General features: G+C 43.8%; 1 protein-coding gene across 2 annotated transcripts in view; it reads right to left on the bottom strand.

Moving 5' to 3' along the window:
• The window catches only part of LOC142495635 (tetraspanin-15-like), a 126,566-nt gene that overhangs the window by 61,382 nt on the left and 46,203 nt on the right, over positions 1-18,981 (bottom strand). The gene's annotated exons all lie outside the window — the stretch shown is intronic.

The following is an 18,981-nucleotide window of genomic DNA, read 5'->3' as shown; positions in this document are numbered from 1 at the left end:
GTAAGTCTGACACAGAAAAATTCAGACTTGACTGACCAGATCAGTGAAGGTGATAAGAAGCTTCACCAAGCAGGAAAAGTGGAGAAGCAATTGATCCAGGAAAAGTTAGAAATGCAGGAAGCACTGCAGAATACAGAATCAGCGGCGATCCAGGCGACAAAAACTGCAGAGCTCCAAAAAATGGAGGCGCTGATGCAAACCCAGAGCAAGCACCAGGAAAAGGTGAAGACCCTGAGGGAGGTCTGGCAGGATCAGGTTGAAGAGCTGCAGAAGCAGATGGCTGAGCGCGAGATACAGTGCGCCGAGAAGGAGGAGGTGTCCGTTCATCAGGTGGTCTGCATGACATTGCGCTATGAAAGCGGGATGGCCGATATCCACAAGCAGCTGGATCACACGGCAAATGAGGGGGCCCGGCTGCAGCTGGAGCTGGACAAGACCCGGAAGGAGCACCTGCATCTGCAGGTCAAGAATAGAGAAAATGAAACAGAGTTAAACCTTACTCTGAAACAGATGACAGACATGGAGTCGCAACTCAACTCCAAAGAAGTTGAATTAGCAGCCGCACTGAGTGGAAAAAGAAATAAAGAAGGACAGCAACAAAGACGCTACCAGGACATGGGAGAAGCTGCTAAAGTGGTTCAGTTGGGCTATCAATCCTACCTCCTAACCAAGCAAGCTGTACGTTCCTATACGTGTATCTTCAATGCTGTTGCAATATTACGATTTGCTATAAAGATGAAGTTGGAGAAAGAGATTCCAAGGCTAAAAGAGACACGGTCACAAAAGGAGACCAGGGAAAGTAAACTCAATGCCCTCACTGATGACAAAGAGGAAGGAGAAAGAATTGACTTTGATTGTGCTGCTGTTATTCCAGAAACAGATAGGCACCCTCCTGAGAATACCGAAAATATTCTCCCTGATCTGGGATTCAAAAATCCAGATCCTCAATTTCATGTATGTTGTCCAGATGATTATCAAACTAGTGAACACACCCAGGCCACCACAGAAAATGTTTTAGCCAAGTGGGTGGCAGTTCCTGAAAACACAAACTTGATAAAAAATCCTGATGACATTGTTAATATGGACTACGTTTATACAGAGGCAATTAGGTCTCCAAAACCCAAAGGCCTGGTAATGGCCCCAAAAGGGAAATCAAAGATTTCTGATGAGAGGAGACATCTCAGTAAGAAGAGCCTAGAAGGTTCAAAGATTGAAAAGAAAAAGCGACTAAGGTCAACGCTGCGCCTGAATAGTTCCAGATCTCGCCACTCTGGACCACAGTGTGGAGCCAAGGAGAATCCGGTCCGAGTGTCTCGTCAGTGGCTGAAGAAACAGTCAAGTAATTTGCAGGCTGCAGTGGGTGTTGAAATAAAGTCAGAGGATGTAATGGACTGGAAGTGAAGAAAAAAAAATGTTTGGGGAACTGACCGATTTTTTTATGTTACACGTGTGGACTATGTCACGGACACTTAACTTTGCAAATAAGCTAGTGTAGTTATGCTATATTAGGCTTCTAGAATAAGCATTTTGTAAATATTGCAATGTTATATTGGTTCTCTGTGTTGAAAATGTAGCTAAACTACAAATTACTATGCAGGGTTGATGGCCCTTTTGGTTGGTAAATATATAATGAGGTTCATATTCTAGAGTAGAAAAGAAAAAAACCCAGGGAGGTAATAGAAACTGTCTGGTTTTGTGAGTATATTTATCATATCCTGGGTTATAAGAATTTGTGCTAGACATTTATTTTTCAAAATAGTTCCCTAATAGAGAGCAACAAAATATGTTTGCCAAGTATAGTCTCTTATGACGGAACCTATTGTCCATAATTGCCGTGAAAAAAGTTCATATTCGTGTCATGTGAATGCTTAATATTGTACTAGGGAGTTAGGTCAAGTATTTCAGGTAGGACGCTCACCCCAGTGAGGTCCATGGCCGCTCACCCCAGTAGGTGTGAACTGGGGAGGGGGATATGTGACATAGTCCAAAGATGTTAGGCAGCTTTCTGCTCCATTTTAGGTCAGAAAGTGCAGGAATAGTTCAAAAGGATCCATTCCACAGCTTCATATTTACTCAGACTGGTGGATGGAAAATCCAGACCACAGTTTACAATGTGTCTAGTTCTCCCTCACCTGCTCTCCTAATCACTAGAACAGGTATTTAGAGCAGAGAGGTTTGTTTTTCAGTCTCTCTTCTTAGAGCCTGGGGGCTGAGGGTGTCGCTGCTCCCCTGCATCCAGTTCGGGGAGGACGCCCCCTGCAAGTATCACAGTACCAGAGGATTTGCCTGGACACTTGGGACCGAGTTCCCACCACGAACAGATAAGACAAACAAATGTTTATTGCTGTATCTAAAAGACTGTATGCTGTATCTAGTGACCCTTAATGAGAGGGCATTGTTTTAAGCTGGGGAACCAGGTTAATTGGCCCAGCAGCAGTTAGAGAGGCTGATTCTGCTGTGTAGTTAGATCCCTGAATGGGATAGGATTTTGTTTATATGATTTATTTTTTTTGTTTCTTCAAGTAACAGTGTGGGAAATACTATAACACTGATATGAGTAAACCGCTGAATGTTAATAGCTGAGTGCCTCCTGCCTACACATGTTAAAGCTGCAGTCCCTTACTGGGATGAAAATAAAGCAGGCAGAAGCCTGAGTTAAGCAACGTAATACTTTGTATGATCCTGTTTTTGTATAATTAACCCTAGAAGACTGTGTCGGGAAGATCCCAGACAGACGTCAGCGCTGCAAAAGAGGGGCGTTTGTCACATATGGTGGAGAATGTGGGTCGACACTAAAAGGTCTGTGGGTTTGCAAATAAATGCAGGGGTTTAAAATGGCCGCCCAGCCGAAGTAAAAGTACAGATGCTATGAGTGAAGTCTGTCCCAATGTGTATAACCAGTTGTGCTTACATCATACCTAGAGAATGTGCGAAATGTGGATGCAATAGCACCCAGAGGTCAGAAGATTGAAAGGTACTGAACTCAAGCGGAAGAAAAAATATATATAATAATTTGGTTTTCTGAAGAAAGTGAATTTTCAGCTAGCAAGTGCTGTGTGTAAAGTCTGCCCCGTCGGGTGTGGGGAAAAAAAAAACAGCCAAATGTTTGTTCTGTAATCTATGTAACCATACAAAACAGTGTCCCTTCAGGCCATACTATGATCACGACCCAGGCAGAGCCACACCCACAGATGAAAGCTGCAGAAGTGACAAGCGTCCGGAGCGCCGGACCCCAAATTCTCCAAATTAAACCGTGGCAGCAAATGACTATGTCCCTACACCAGATCCAAGATGAGCTACAGCCCAGAGCGCCTGGTGCAATCGTCCCAGGAATGACGACGCGCCTAGAGATGACAAAGGCTACTGCTACCACCATAGGCAGAGAGCCAAGCGAATCAAAGAAAACAAGAACTGACTGGAAACTATGCTATGAGATGTCCCAGAAAGATGTGCAAAGCTTCATTACAGAGTTAGAAGTTTCTCGGCAAGAGGCTCGCGCGCTTAAAGTAGAGCTGGAACTCTCACGCCATGAGGTCTACGCTCGCAGCACAGAGCTGTGTACATTGAAGGAAACATATGAGAATACCCTGAGTAATTTAGAGACTGTAAAGAGAGAGAACGTAAGTCTGACACAGAAAAATTCAGACTTGACTGACCAGATCAGTGAAGGTGATAAGAAGCTTCACCAAGCAGGAAAAGTGGAGAAGCAATTGATCCAGGAAAAGTTAGAAATGCAGGAAGCACTGCAGAATACAGAATCAGCGGCGATCCAGGCGACAAAAACTGCAGAGCTCCAAAAAATGGAGGCGCTGATGCAAACCCAGAGCAAGCACCAGGAAAAGGTGAAGACCCTGAGGGAGGTCTGGCAGGATCAGGTTGAAGAGCTGCAGAAGCAGATGGCTGAGCGCGAGATACAGTGCGCCGAGAAGGAGGAGGTGTCCGTTCATCAGGTGGTCTGCATGACATTGCGCTATGAAAGCGGGATGGCCGATATCCACAAGCAGCTGGATCACACGGCAAATGAGGGGGCCCGGCTGCAGCTGGACAAGACCCGGAAGGAGCACCTGCATCTGCAGGTCAAGAATAGAGAAAATGAAACAGAGTTAAACCTTACTCTGAAACAGATGACAGACATGGAGTCGCAACTCAACTCCAAAGAAGTTGAATTAGCAGCCGCACTGAGTGGAAAAAGAAATAAAGAAGGACAGCAACAAAGACGCTACCAGGACATGGGAGAAGCTGCTAAAGTGGTTCAGTCGGGCTATCAATCCTACCTCCTAACCAAGCAAGCTGTACGTTCCTATACGTGTATCTTCAATGCTGTTGCAATATTACGATTTGCTATAAAGATGAAGTTGGAGAAAGAGATTCCAAGGCTAAAAGAGACACGGTCACAAAAGGAGACCAGGGAAAGTAAACTCAATGCCCTCACTGATGACAAAGAGGAAGGAGAAAGAATTGACTTTGATTGTGCTGCTGTTATTCCAGAAACAGATAGGCACCCTCCTGAGAATACCGAAAATATTCTCCCTGATCTGGGATTCAAAAATCCAGATCCTCAATTTCATGTATGTTGTCCAGATGATTATCAAACTAGTGAACACACCCAGGCCACCACAGAAAATGTTTTAGCCAAGTGGGTGGCAGTTCCTGAAAACACAAACTTGATAAAAAATCCTGATGACATTGTTAATATGGACTACGTTTATACAGAGGCAATTAGGTCTCCAAAACCCAAAGGCCTGGTAATGGCCCCAAAAGGGAAATCAAAGATTTCTGATGAGAGGAGACATCTCAGTAAGAAGAGCCTAGAAGGTTCAAAGATTGAAAAGAAAAAGCGACTAAGGTCAACGCTGCGCCTGAATAGTTCCAGATCTCGCCACTCTGGACCACAGTGTGGAGCCAAGGAGAATCCGGTCCGAGTGTCTCGTCAGTGGCTGAAGAAACAGTCAAGTAATTTGCAGGCTGCAGTGGGTGTTGAAATAAAGTCAGAGGATGTAATGGACTGGAAGTGAAGAAAAAAAAAATGTTTGGGGAACTGACCGATTTTTTTATGTTACACGTGTGGACTATGTCACGGACACTTAACTTTGCAAATAAGCTAGTGTAGTTATGCTATATTAGGCCTCTAGAATAAGCATTTTGTAAATATTGCAATGTTATATTGGTTCTCTGTGTTGAAAATGTAGCTAAACTACAAATTACTATGCAGGGTTGATGGCCCTTTTGGTTGGTAAATATATAATGAGGTTCATATTCTAGAGTAGAAAAGAAAAAAACCCAGGGAGGTAATAGAAACTGTCTGGTTTTGTGAGTATATTTATCATATCCTGGGTTATAAGAATTTGTGCTAGACATTTATTTTTCAAAATAGTTCCCTAATAGAGAGCAACAAAATATGTTTGCCAAGTATAGTCTCTTATGACGGAACCTATTGTCCATAATTGCCGTGAAAAAAGTTCATATTCGTGTCATGTGAATGCTTAATATTGTACTAGGGAGTTAGGTCAAGTATTTCAGGTAGGACGCTCACCCCAGTGAGGTCCATGGCCGCTCACCCCAGTAGGTGTGAACTGGGGAGGGGGATATGTGACATAGTCCAAAGATGTTAGGCAGCTTTCTGCTCCATTTTAGGTCAGAAAGTGCAGGAATAGTTCAAAAGGATCCATTCCACAGCTTCATATTTACTCAGACTGGTGGATGGAAAATCCAGACCACAGTTTACAATGTGTCTAGTTCTCCCTCACCTGCTCTCCTAATCACTAGAACAGGTATTTAGAGCAGAGAGGTTTGTTTTTCAGTCTCTCTTCTTAGAGCCTGGGGGCTGAGGGTGTCGCTGCTCCCCTGCATCCAGTTCGGGGAGGACGCCCCCTGCAAGTATCACAGTACCAGAGGATTTGCCTGGACACTTGGGACCGAGTTCCCACCACGAACAGATAAGACAAACAAATGTTTATTGCTGTATCTAAAAGACTGTATGCTGTATCCAGTGACCCTAAATGAGAGGGCATTGTTTTAAGCTGGGGAACCAGGTTAGTTGGCCCAGCAGCAGTTAGAGAGGCTGATTCTGCTGTGTAGTTAGATCCCTGAATGGGATAGGATTTTGTTTATATGATTTTTTTTTTTTGTTTCTTGAAGTAACAGTGTGGGAAATACTGATATGAGTAAACCGCTGAATGTTAATAGCTGAGTGCCTCTTGCCTACACATGTTAAAGCTGCAGTCCCTTACTGGGATGAAAATAAAGCAGGCAGAAGCCTAAGTTAAGCAACGTAATACTTTGTATGATCCTGTTTTTGTATAATTAACCCTAGAAGACTGTGTCGGGAAGATCCCAGACAGACATCAGCGCTGCAAAAGAGGGGCGTTTGTCACACCTCTTATATCAGAGGATACTTCAGATCTTATTGTCGCTTTACAGAATGTACATTGGCAAAGGCAGATGGGTCATTCTAGATGTGACCTCTCTGTATTCCATTATAGAACACAAACATGGGCTTTTTTTAATTTTTTATAACTTTGATTTTATTAGGTGTTTTGGTGCATACATTATAACACAATCCATTAGCATTTGTAACTTCACCATTTCTTTGTTTCCAAACACTAAACGTGACACACGTGACAGACTTAACAAACCAACGAACATGACGGCAGGGTAACGGGATGAGGGGAGGGGTGGGAAGGGGGAGGTCCAGAACGCGACCTTGATCACTGCTGGGCGGATACAACTCTTTTCACTTTCCTCTGTATCGGTATCTTGTTGGTATTAGCGTGCCGGGTCAACGGCTCAGCCTATCGGAGTGGCCCTACTTCCTTGAGCTCCCCTATACCTCGGGTTTTCCTAGTCATTGTGTGGTCAAGAATCCATTTGGTCAGAGGAGAACGCATTTATGGTTATCATTGCAAAATTGTGGTGGCATCTACTCCCGGGATGTCTGTTTGGGCCAACCAGGGTGACCACACTTTTAGAAAATTTGAGCCGGAGTCATTGACCAAACTCGTCAATTGTTCCATCCGGCACACAAACCAAATTCTGTTCCTAATTTTGGGTAAAATTGGTACCTCCGGTTGCTTCCACAATGCTGCGATCTCACATCTGGTGGCTGTTGCTAAGTGTGATATCAATTTATGAGTGGCATTCGATAGCCCCCGGATCCGCCTGCCCACAAGGAACAGCCATGGGCCCAGGGGGATCTCCACTCCGATCAATCTTTGAAGTCAATCTCTCATTTCTGCCCAAATCGGAGCCACCTTCGTGCAAGACCACAGCATATGGCGTAAGTCAGCTCGTTCTCCGCATTGCTTCGGGCAAAGCGGGGAGTAACCTCTGACAAATTTGGCTAATTTTGTTGGGGTGTAATACCACCGCATTAAAACTTTGTATGCGTTCTCCTTTAACGTGGTACAGATAGAGCTTTTGGCTGCTGCCTGTAGGATCCTGTCCCAGTCCTTAAATTTGGTAGCCTCCCAAACCTTCAAGGAGTTTAATATAGCCTGTAGCGGAGTCTGAATTCCCGACCAACACTTTTTAGGTAACCATATAAGGTTCTGCAGCTCAATGGGCGCACAACAATCTTTCTCTAGGGCCACCCATCTCCGGAGATCCGGGTCTGAGTGCCACTGTATGATTTGGCTCAGTCGGGCTGCTTTGTAGTAGGCAAACAGGCAAGGCACCCCCAACCCCCCTCTCGAGGTCGGCCTCCTCAAGATATCTTTTTTTTATCCGTGGGCTTTTTTTATTCCAGATAAACTTCATTATTCTAGACTGCAGCAAGAGGATGTCATCTTTCAGCAGGGGGGCAGGGAGGGCCTGAAAGAGGTATAGCACCTTCGGTAGAAGATTCATTTTAACACTGTGAATTCTTCCAATCCAAGAAATGCTAAACTCCTCCCATCTTCTGAGATCCTCCCTCAGTGTCTTGAACAAGGTATAAGATTCAAGGAACAAGCTATAGTATTGAACCACAAACTTCAGGAAACTGGCTTCACCAAGAAATCTCACAGAAATGTTGAGGCAATGTTGCAGCAATGTTGGGGCAAGGTTGAGGCATTTACTGTGAGACTGCCCCAGAATTTAAAAGGCAAGAGTTCTAATACTCGTGGCTGCATCTGTACTGTACACTTATTTTTTTCTTAGTTGACATCACTCTAGCAGTGACAAATTAAGTGACAAACAACAAATTAAAAAGCAGTCACAATGTAAAATAGCAGCTCCTTTTAACCTGGGATAATTTGCATTGTATAGTGCTTTGACATCTCGTGTTATATATACCCCTAGATATTTGATCATGGAGGGTTGCCAGCTAAAATTAAAGTTTAATCCAATTAGCTTTTCCATTGGTTTGGGTAGATTTATATTGAGGGCTTCGATTTGGCCTGATTAATTTTGAACCCCGATATTTGTTTAAACTGCCCCAATATTGCGAACACATTGGGCAGGGAGGTGAGAGGTCTGGATAATGTCAGTATCACATCATCCGCGTACAGCGCCACTTTGTGCGTCTGCTCTTTTACTGTTATTCCTGACACATCTGGGCATAATCTCAGGTGTGCCGCCAAGGGTTCGATACAGAGGGCAAACAGCAAGTGGGCAGCGGGCAACCCTGCCTCGTGCCACTACGGATTTTAAATTGTCCTGAAGGGAACCCCTGATGTCTCACCCTTGCTGCCGGCCCTTCATACAGGGCCATAATGGCTCCCAAAAGGCGTCCCTCGAAGCCAAATGCCTCCAGTGTCCCTCTTAGATAGGGCCAATAAATCCTATCGAAGGCTTTTTCTGCATCCAGACTAAGTACCATAGACGGGATATTATGTTTTTGGGCCAAATCAATAAGATCAATTACTCGTCTGGTATTGTCTGCCGCTTGCCTTCCTATGAACCCCACCTGATCTGGGTGAATCAACCTAGGAAGGACGTTACCCACTCTGTTGGCTATAAATTTAGAGAATATTTTTATGTCTGTATTGATCAGAGAGATGAGTCGGTAGCTCTTGCAGTCTGCCGGTTCCTTACCTGGTTTATAGATCAGGGAGATGGAAGCCTGGAGCATCTGTGCTGGGAACGAGGCCCCTTGCAGGACCGAATTAAAGAGTTTTAACATATATGGTGCTAATATTTTCATATATTTTTTGTAGTATAGGTTTGAAAAGCCATCTGGTCCTGGTGCCTTGGCTGGCTTGAGCGACTTTACAACTGCCGTTAACACTTCTAAAGAGAAGTCTGTCTGTAGTGCCTCTCTCTCCACCCTGCTCAACTTTGCCCCCATTAAAAATTCCCGCAGATTGTCCCTCGTTTTCTGATTGTGTGTGACCTTACCTCCATCATAGAGCGCCTCCTAGTAGGATTTGAATTCCTCTACGATTGGAGGTAAGCTCCCCCCCTGTGTACGAATAGATTGGATGTGGTAATTTGATGTTTTATTTCTAAGCTTGTTCGCTAAAAGGGTGTCCGGCTTGTTCGCCTTCTCAAAGAACTTACGTTTAGTCCAACTCAACTCCTTTTCCGCCTGGAAGGTTAATCGAATGTTTAATTGGTGTTTGATATCCGAGATCTCTTTTAAAATAGCGTCCTGCTTTAAGGACTTATGTGTTACAGTGAGTGATGCCAATTTCTCCTGTAATTCCTGAATCTGGCGATTCTGCTCCCTTCGGCGCCGAGCCGCCAGAGACATCAGAGATCCCCTGAGGGTAGCTTTATGTGCCTCCCACAACGTGGAGTGTGATGTCACGCTACCCTCGTTTTCTACAAAATACTCTGTGATTTTGTCTTCTATCTCCTTCATAATGGCTGGAATTTTGAGTAGCAGCTCATTAAGTTTCCAGTTTGCTCCAGGTCTGTCTAGTGAATTTAACGTGCACCGCAGCTCTATTGGTGCGTGGTCTGACCACGAAATATCGTGTATCCCCGTATGGGAGACCACCGGGATCAGTCTATTGGATACAAGGAAATAATCTATCCGGCTGTATCTGTTATGTGGGTGGGAGTAAAACGTAAAGTCCTTGTCCTGCTGATGTTGTTCTCTCCAAATATCTACTAATTGACAGTCTCGAAATCCTTGGGTAATGTTTAGTATGTCCTGTCTAGGTGGCAGGTTAGTAGCTGTACACCTATCTAGGACGGGGTTTAATGTCCTATTGAGGTCTCCCGCTATGATTATATTTCCCTGAGCTACTTTGTGAAGTTTCTGGAAAAAAAGGGAAAAAAATGCCGGCTCTGGCTCACATGGGGCGTAAACAGAGGCCAACGTGAGGGGCTGACCGTGTATGGACCCCACGAGGATGAGGTATCGTCCTCCTCTATCCGCTATCGTTTTGTCTACTTGAAATGTTAATCTGTTGTGGATTGCGATAGCCACCCCCCTTTTTTTTCTGTCGCTGAGGCTATGTGTACCGATCTAAATTCCTTATCCATAAATTTAGGGAAACTGCTCTTAGAAAAGTGGGTCTCCTGGAGAAAAATAATGTCAGCCTTATGGCGTTTATACTCTTTGAAGGCCAACTTACGTTTTGCTGGGCTGTTAAAACCTTTAACGCTGGGCGAAATAAACCTAATTTCTTTATTCATCATACTTTATGGGGTTTCTGACTCTCGAACTTTGTGCAGTGGCTGGATCGTCGAATTCCAACTGCTTCCGGTGACCAGTGCCGTCTTCTACGCCGATTCTGCCGTTGTTCTCTCTCTTCCTGGACGATGGCGGTGGGGATGGGATTAGGCTGGGCATGAAACACCAGGGAAATACAAGAGGGGAAACACTGGGGAAAACATAAGATACACTCAATAACAGTAACAATTTGTCGTCGGCTGCGGGGCATCCCCGTCCCACAGCCAAGTCCAGCGCCTTCGAGTTTGCAACCCTTGTGGTCTCACGGCTACCACTCTCCCTTGCCCCCCAAAGGACTTTATCGGCGTCCAGGGGGTCCCTCCCCCGCTGGGCCCGATCGAGACCCATGTCTGTGGCCTCCTTTCGACTCCCCGTTCCCCTCTCTGGGTCTCTTCTGTGGTGCATTCCGTTCCCATCGATGCTTCCGGCATCAGTAGGGACACTCCTGGGGGGCCTTCCGCCACTCTCCGTCGCTCTCTGCCGCGTCACTAACTGGTGATGCTCCTAGCTGCCTCCTCCAAGATGGCGTCCTCTTATCCGGGCCCTACCTATGACGGTTTCCAGTGGCCGCCATTTTGAGGGTGATCTTGCTGCGTGGAGGTTGGAGCGCTCGCTCTCCTCCCGCCCTTTCTACTCTTCCGGGTCCTGCGGCTCAAGCTGGCTGTGGCGAGGCACCATCATGTCCACCATCTTCCCCCCTCACCTTGGATGCAGCTCGGAGGTAAGATTTTATCTTTTTTTCACAGGAGCTTCCTTTGCTTCTTAGGTCTGGTCGGGGGGTTATATTGCGATTCCTCCGGCGGATGTTCGTCTTGTGTCACGGCTGTATCGTCTCTTAGGCTTTATTGCTCAGCAAAAGTCCAGGAAAATCAGGCGAGGCAACAAATAACTGAATAACTTTTTATTAACTTGTACACATCTGTAGTCTTTATGATGGGCTCTCACTTCCTCCCTCCTTTAGCCTTGGATGTAACTGCTCCCCCGCTCCATTCTGGCTCCAGCGTCTCTTCACTCTCCACTTCTTCTGTGGGGGCTCCCTTCAGACCTAACCTGGCCAGGAACGCCGGGCCCCCTGCTGGATCCTTCATAGTAATGGGCCTCCCGTTCCTCGCCCCCATCCATCCGAACGGGAAGGTCCATTTATATCTAATATTTTGGTCCCGTACTGCACCGACACACTTTATTCGAGCAAATACCCAGTATGTACCTGGCAGATACCTGGAATGCGCCGCTCCTCACCTCTGACAAGCCCCGTTGCGTTTGCCTTCCCAGCCTGGGTTCATGCCTGGCTGACGGGCGGCTGATCTGTTAAATGATAATGATTAGGATTTAATAGGCTGCAATGCTTCGCGTGTCTACCAGATGGCATAAATTCATGAATTGTAATGCAGTATATATATATATATATACTGTGCAGTATTGCAGCCAGCGGGAATAAAATAGTACAAAAATTATATATCAATGGCGCTCTGCACTAGTAAAATATAAACATATAATATATAGTAATGGAAATATACAACCAGTGGCGTGGATGTTTCTCCTGGGAATGGATGTTCCACATGTGATGGGAAAATATGTAAGGGAAAAAAATCACAACATAGTGTAATACTGTGAGACATACATACAAACATATAACATAAGACGGACGCTGGGAACAACAAGTGACCAATTACAAACACATTTAATAAAGCATCTCATTAAAAATACATAAAATACATAAAATAGAAATTGTTAGGGCACTCCAACCCAGGTGGGGGTACCTGCTTACCAAATGTAAGAAGGTATCAGGCAGTGGATATATAAGAGTATCCCCTCTATGGATGGCTGCTGCTGCACCGGACTGCTGGGCTCACACGTGTGTAGTTAGCCGTGGATAGTGCTTGCTCCCTCTGTTTGTTGCATAAGCCTCTGTGCGCCCTGGACACGGAGGATTCTTCCTGCTCGGCTGTTGAAAGCGCGCCAAACGGAGCTGTACGTTTACCCCTGAGGAAGAAAGCTAGACTTTCGAAACGCGTAGGGTGTTTCTAAGAGGTCCTCCAGACTCGGTGGTGAATCCAGTCCCCCTTGGAACCTGCTAGCAGATGCCCGTTGGCTGCCGAATCCGGGCGGATATCCATCCGCGTTCACTACAGCTCCGTTTGGCGCGCTTTCAACAGCCGAGCAGGAAGAATCCTCCGTGTCCAGGGCGCACAGAGGCTTATGCAACAAACAGAGGGAGCAAGCACTATCCACGGCTAACTACACACGTGTGAGCCCAGCAGTCCGGTGCAGCAGCAGCCATCCATAGAGGGGATACTCTTATATATCCACTGCCTGATACCTTCTTACATTTGGTAAGCAGGTACCCCCACCTGAGTTGGAGTGCCCTAACAATTTCTATTTTATGTATTTTATGTATTTTTAATGAGATGCTTTATTAAATGTGTTTGTAATTGGTCACTTGTTGTTCCCAGCGTCCGTCTTATGTTATATGTTTGTATGTATGTCTCACAGTATTACACTATGTTGTGATTTTTTTCCCTTACATATTTTCCCATCACATGTGGAACATCCATTCCCAGGAGAAACATCCACGCCACTGGTTGTATATTTCCATTACTATATATTATATGTTTATATTTTACTAGTGCAGAGCGCCATTGATATATAATTTTTGTACTGTTTGATACCTGACTGGGGTTCAGGGATATATCATAGGCTGCCTACACTTTAGGATATAGCGCTACCTATTTGTTTTGTATCCAGCGGGAATAAAATGCTTCAATCCCTGCCTGGAAAATACCTCAATGCACTCGGGCAGAAAACAGTCACAAACCTCAATACACCCGGGTATACCCGAATTCGTGGGACTAGCCGAGCTCGAATAAAGTGTGTCGCCAGTGTAGGACCTTCGTGACGGGTAGGAGGCTGTGGCGTCTCTGCAAGGTGACCGGGGACAGATCCTGAAAGATCATGAGTTTGTGGCCTTCAAACTCCACAGATGTTGCTGCCCTGGTTTGGTGCAGTACTGCCTCCCTGGTGGTATAGTAATGTAGCCGGAGTATGATGTCCCGGGGCTGTTCCGATTGCATTGGCCAGGCACGAAGGGCTCTGTGACAGCGGTTCATGGCTCTTGCCTCCGGTGGGCACTCTGGGAGCAGGGACTCCAACCAGCGTGAAACATATTCCTCGCAGTCACCGACGTCTTCGGGGACCCCCCTTATGCGGATATTATTCCTCTGCTCCCTATTTTCCGCGTCTTCCTGGCGGTCCTTTAGTTCGTCGATCTGCCGCTGGAGTTCTCCCGATTTCTTGTCGGTTTTTTTAACGGCCTTGATGGTTTGATCCATCTTTGTTTCCAGAGTGTCCGTCCGGGCCCCCAGTTTGCCGACCTCCTTCTTCACCTCTCTAATCTCCGCTTGCAGGAGAGACTTTAAGTCGTTATAAAGCCTCTCAAAATCACATCTTCTGACCAGCAGAAGAGCTTGGTTGCAGGCACCTTCCTCATCTCCCTCCTGCTCCGTATCGATGTCTGGGTTTGAAACCGGCGCCATTTCCTGCCCGATGCAGCCCCGCTAAAGTAATCTCTCACATCGGCGAGTTTGGGCTTCTTTTGACCCACAGGCTTTTTCGGAGCCATCTCTGTCTATTCCGTCACTGCTGTTCAGCTTTTTTATTCAGAATTGGGTGCTTTATGGGGTGTTTTACACTGTTTTACTGAGTGCACGGTATGGAGCTAAGTACCTAGACTTCCATACCCATAGCCGTCGCCACAAACATGGGCTTTTAGAAGTTCAGCACTATTTAGAATGATCTGATCTTCCTATTTCACAATGCACTTTTTTATTGGAGTCTATCACTTTTTTACTCACTCATAATTATTTTTTATTTGATGCACAATTTTATTTACAAAAGAAAGGCACTGCAATGGGTACTTGTTTTGCACCTTCTTATGCCAATTTATTTATAGGATTATGGGAATTGCAACACATTTATCACGACACTAATTCTTTCGTAAACACATTTTTTTCTATAAAAGATACATTGACGATCTGATCATAGTGTGGGATGGGGATTATAGTTCACTAATCACTTTTATTCAAAAGTTACTGTAAATACGAATGATTTTAATTTACGTTACACTTACAGGTATGAGCACAATATACACCATGTTAATTATTTAGATGTGACCTTGTACATCGACAATACTAAAACTATTCAGATCTATATTTTGATTAAAATTAATTCCAAAAATTCCCTATTGTGTGCTCAGAGTTGCCATTCTAGGTCTCTGATCAAATGCATCCCCAAGGCACAATTTGTCAGACTTAAAAGGTTATTTTCAGATAATGAGGCGTTTTTTGTACAATAACAACTAATGACTGAACATTTTATTGCAAGGGGCTATAAAATTAAAGATGTTCAGGAAGCTTTTATTTATGCTGATGCTCTGGACAGAAATGATCTCTTTAAACTGAAACCAAGAACTTCTAAGTATAGAGTTAGATAACGACATGATGCTAATAATGATCAGAATTGTCTTATATTCATAACTACCTTGAAGGCCAGGTCCATAGTGCCTTCGCCGGTGCGGAGCCGTGTGGCCGTGACATCACCCGCGTGATGGGTGTGCGTTTTTCAGCCATGGTAGACGTGCCGTCGGTGGGCGTGTCTAGGGGTGTGCCAGTGACATCACGGAGACATCACGGAGCTGGGCGAACAGCACACTTGACCTGTCGCACCGAGAAATCAGTTTCAACTGACTTCTCAAGCAACACGTGCCGCCTCCTGCATCGGTGCGCACGTGCCGTATGGGCACGATCACTACCTTAAGGCAATCTGATCGCGCTGCGTCCATCGGGAATAAATATGGACTGGGAATTTAAACATTTTCTCACAGATTGATAGTTCCAGTTCCAAGTCGAAGTTTAATTAGTCCTGTATATATTTTTAATCTCTATTTCAAATGTCTATTGGGTATTTTCTTACTTATATAAATGACTCTTTTATTTAATTTATATATTTATTTTTAGATTTATTTCTATATATAAAAAAAATCAGAATATTAATATTGTTTATTATATAGGTTGGATATTATATGGTGTCATGTATATTTTCATTGTCATCACTTTTATATATTATGACTTAATTACATTTTCGTTTATTAATACAGCTGATTATATGTTCATTATGGCTTAAGTTTTATATTTATAAACATTTGACACAGTTATACTTGTTGCTTATTCAAGTACACATTGCTACACCTACTGGTTATTTTTTAGTTTTGTGTCTAAGAGTTCTATTTTGGATATAGATTAATATATTATATAAAGTTTGTTTTTAGTGTTATATTGTAAGGAATCGGGGAACACGTCCTTTGCGACGTGTTCCCTCCTTACCTGTCTTATCTCAGACCTCCGCTCTCGCACCAGCACGTGTGCGCACCCCCGCTCTGCTTATCTCCGCCCCCTCGGATGCACCGCGCTTCTCTCGAGCACGGCGTGCACATGTGACACCGTGCACCGTTCCCCAGCTGCGTGGCAAGTACTTGTTTAGCCCACTTGTATCCTGCAGCCAATCCGTGCCTCCACGGAGGCCACGCCTCCGCTCCGCCTACTTTGCTACTGGTTCCTGTGTGCTACTTAAACCCTGCAGTTCCTCTCATACCTTGCTGGGCATAACTCCTTGTAGCCTTGAGCTCCTACGCCCGTTGTGCCTTGCTTCATGTCCTGTGTTATCTTGCAGTTAACCCTTCGTGTACCGACCAGACATGTATTTGGAATCTCTCTGGCTATTGACCCCGGCTTACCCTTGACTCTGCTGATCTCTCCAACCCAGACCACAGCTATACGGACAACTACTATTCTAACCTCTCCAACCCCAGAGCACGGCTATACGGACTTCAACGATTCTGATCTCTCCAACCCCAGACCACGGCTAACGGACTTTGACTATTCTGATCTCTCCAACCCCAGACCACGGCTAGCGGACTTTGACTATTCTGAACTCTATACACCAAGACCTCGGCAAGTATTGACTAACCCTCTCTCTCCAACCCAGACCCAGCTGCGTTTGACAATCCACCTGCCAGGCACGCTTACGCTGCTGTGGGTGCGTGGTTTGCTACTTCCCCACCTCAGTGCCGGGGTCCTGTCTTGCTCGTGGGCAGCGCAAGCGTTACATATATGTTATGTTTGTGATTTGCACTTGTTTGTTTTGATGGTTCTTTGGTCTCTATGTGATCTTGCTATATAGGGACTCCATGATTTGTTCCTATAGTATTTGAAATCTATGATTAGATTAACTAACAGGTGTGTATTACTTAACACACTTCCAGTTATTCCTCCTATCAGACATCAGGAGTACCTATTTAGGGATCACCTGAAGACTTAACCAGTACTCTTTGACAAAGTTCCTTACCAGGAACGAAATGCGTCGGTTGGTTTTGTCATGTGTACTTAATGTTTGCACATTAAACTCTCCGTTTTTCATTAATTTTGCTTTGGTTCTCTAATCATTACCGGTGAGCAGTGACCGCCTTAGCCACTATTTTTTGGTTACTCACCTGAAACGCACATTGCAACAACAAAGCAGCAACAGCATATAGTATGTTGAAAAAACAGATGAACGGAGGTTGTAGATATCGTTTGAAAACTGGAGTGTACTTTCTATTATAGTTTTTTTTCTTTCAAAAACAACTGAGGAGCCATATTATTATTACAATTTTGACTTTGGGGTGAAACGTCTATATACATTTATTGAGAAAATACTTGTATATACATCTATTGAGAAATGCTCACCGTACAGAGCTCCTTATCTTTAAAAAGAAAAAAATTGCGGCATAAATCTGGACTTTGATATACTGTAGCATAATATTCTCCTGAAAAACTATATGCTCCCCTCTGAAGTCATCGAATCAGTATTTTTAAATTAATTAGTATTTATCACTTAATATACTTTTTTTCAGGTTATATCTCACTGTCTGTCAGTATTTTTGTATTTATATAGTTTCTTTTTTTTCAAAATGTTCTCTTTTTCCCCTTTAATATCTATATATATATATTGATGTTTGGATATTGCTCTTTGAGCTATGTACTTCAAGTACTTTATTAGGAGTACTAAATTGTAGTGCTGGAGACAACTATTGTAGATTATTGTGTAAATCTAAGGATTTGGGGGACATTGTTCTCCTTGCACTTAAATAGTTTGATCTGGTATATTTTAGTGTTTCAGAGTAGATCCCAATAGGATCAGAAAAGGCTCCCTCATATGTTGAGCACTCAATGTTGGGATATTGTAGTAAGACTTACATTGGTCTATTGGTATCAATACCATTGATAGGACAAATTATGGCCCATCTCAACCGGAATCACTCAGAAAAAATAATAAAATTTTATTAATTAATTACAAATGGTAAAGTTAAAAACACATATACAACATTCAAACATTAAAAAAAACCCATATTGGAAGTGGTTAGGTGAGCAATTAATCAGTCAGAAAATATCAATTTCGTATATGAATATAGTTGCTCACCACAGGCGTCTTATTGCGGAATATAATATTATTGGACACGCAGGTAAGTGTCCCTTTAGCCCTATATAGTGGAAAAATCACAGTGTGTGTGTTTTTTTTCTACAAAGTTCTCTTAATACATAGGCCCCTATTCATCGCTCTGAGGAAGCGCTGGTCAAGGGTTCAGCAATGGGAATTAAAGTCTTCTCCAGCACATGGAAGCTGCTTCACAAAACATTGAATAAGGTTCATATCTACACAAAAGAATTTGTTACATTTTTATTTACAAACTTGATGAATATAACAGGAGATTTAAAACATGGAAAAAACAATAAGAAAATGACCCAAGTAGGCAGTTTATTTATTTATTTTATACCATAAAAATCTGTTCTCCTGTATAATATATTAGCCGCTTGTTATTTTACATTAAATAACCTATTTTCTTAAACAAAGCAATCCTCATTTCCTGCAGCTGTAATCCCTTAAGAAATAAAATTATGCAAACATGAAAAAGCAGCGCTGCAAGGAATGTAAATACTCCAGAGGCCATAAGCATTTCATCTACAAATGAACGCTGGGTTAGCCCATGAATAATTGATAACTTCCAGGTAATCAGCGGCAAAGATTGTATCAGCAGATTGAAATATCTAATACTGTTGTGACTTATATGCAGCACAATTACTGCACAGAGATACACGGCTGAAAACATTATGAGAAACTTCAGCCGGACGACTTTCCCCAGAAGAGACCAGAATCAGAAGCCGTCACCTGCTTATGAATTTGTACATTTGCAGGATGTCTGCGTCAGTTACATACTGTAGTCTTGTAGCTCATCCTTGTGTACTCATACTGTTTATACTGATGTCGAAGAAGACATGGACCACGGGGTG

This window comes from Ascaphus truei, chromosome 5 (assembly GCF_040206685.1).
Source record: "Ascaphus truei isolate aAscTru1 chromosome 5, aAscTru1.hap1, whole genome shotgun sequence".
Lineage (NCBI taxonomy): Eukaryota > Metazoa > Chordata > Amphibia > Anura > Ascaphidae > Ascaphus > Ascaphus truei.
Note: the sequence above shows the minus strand (reverse complement) of the source record. Positions and strands in the feature narration are given on the sequence as shown.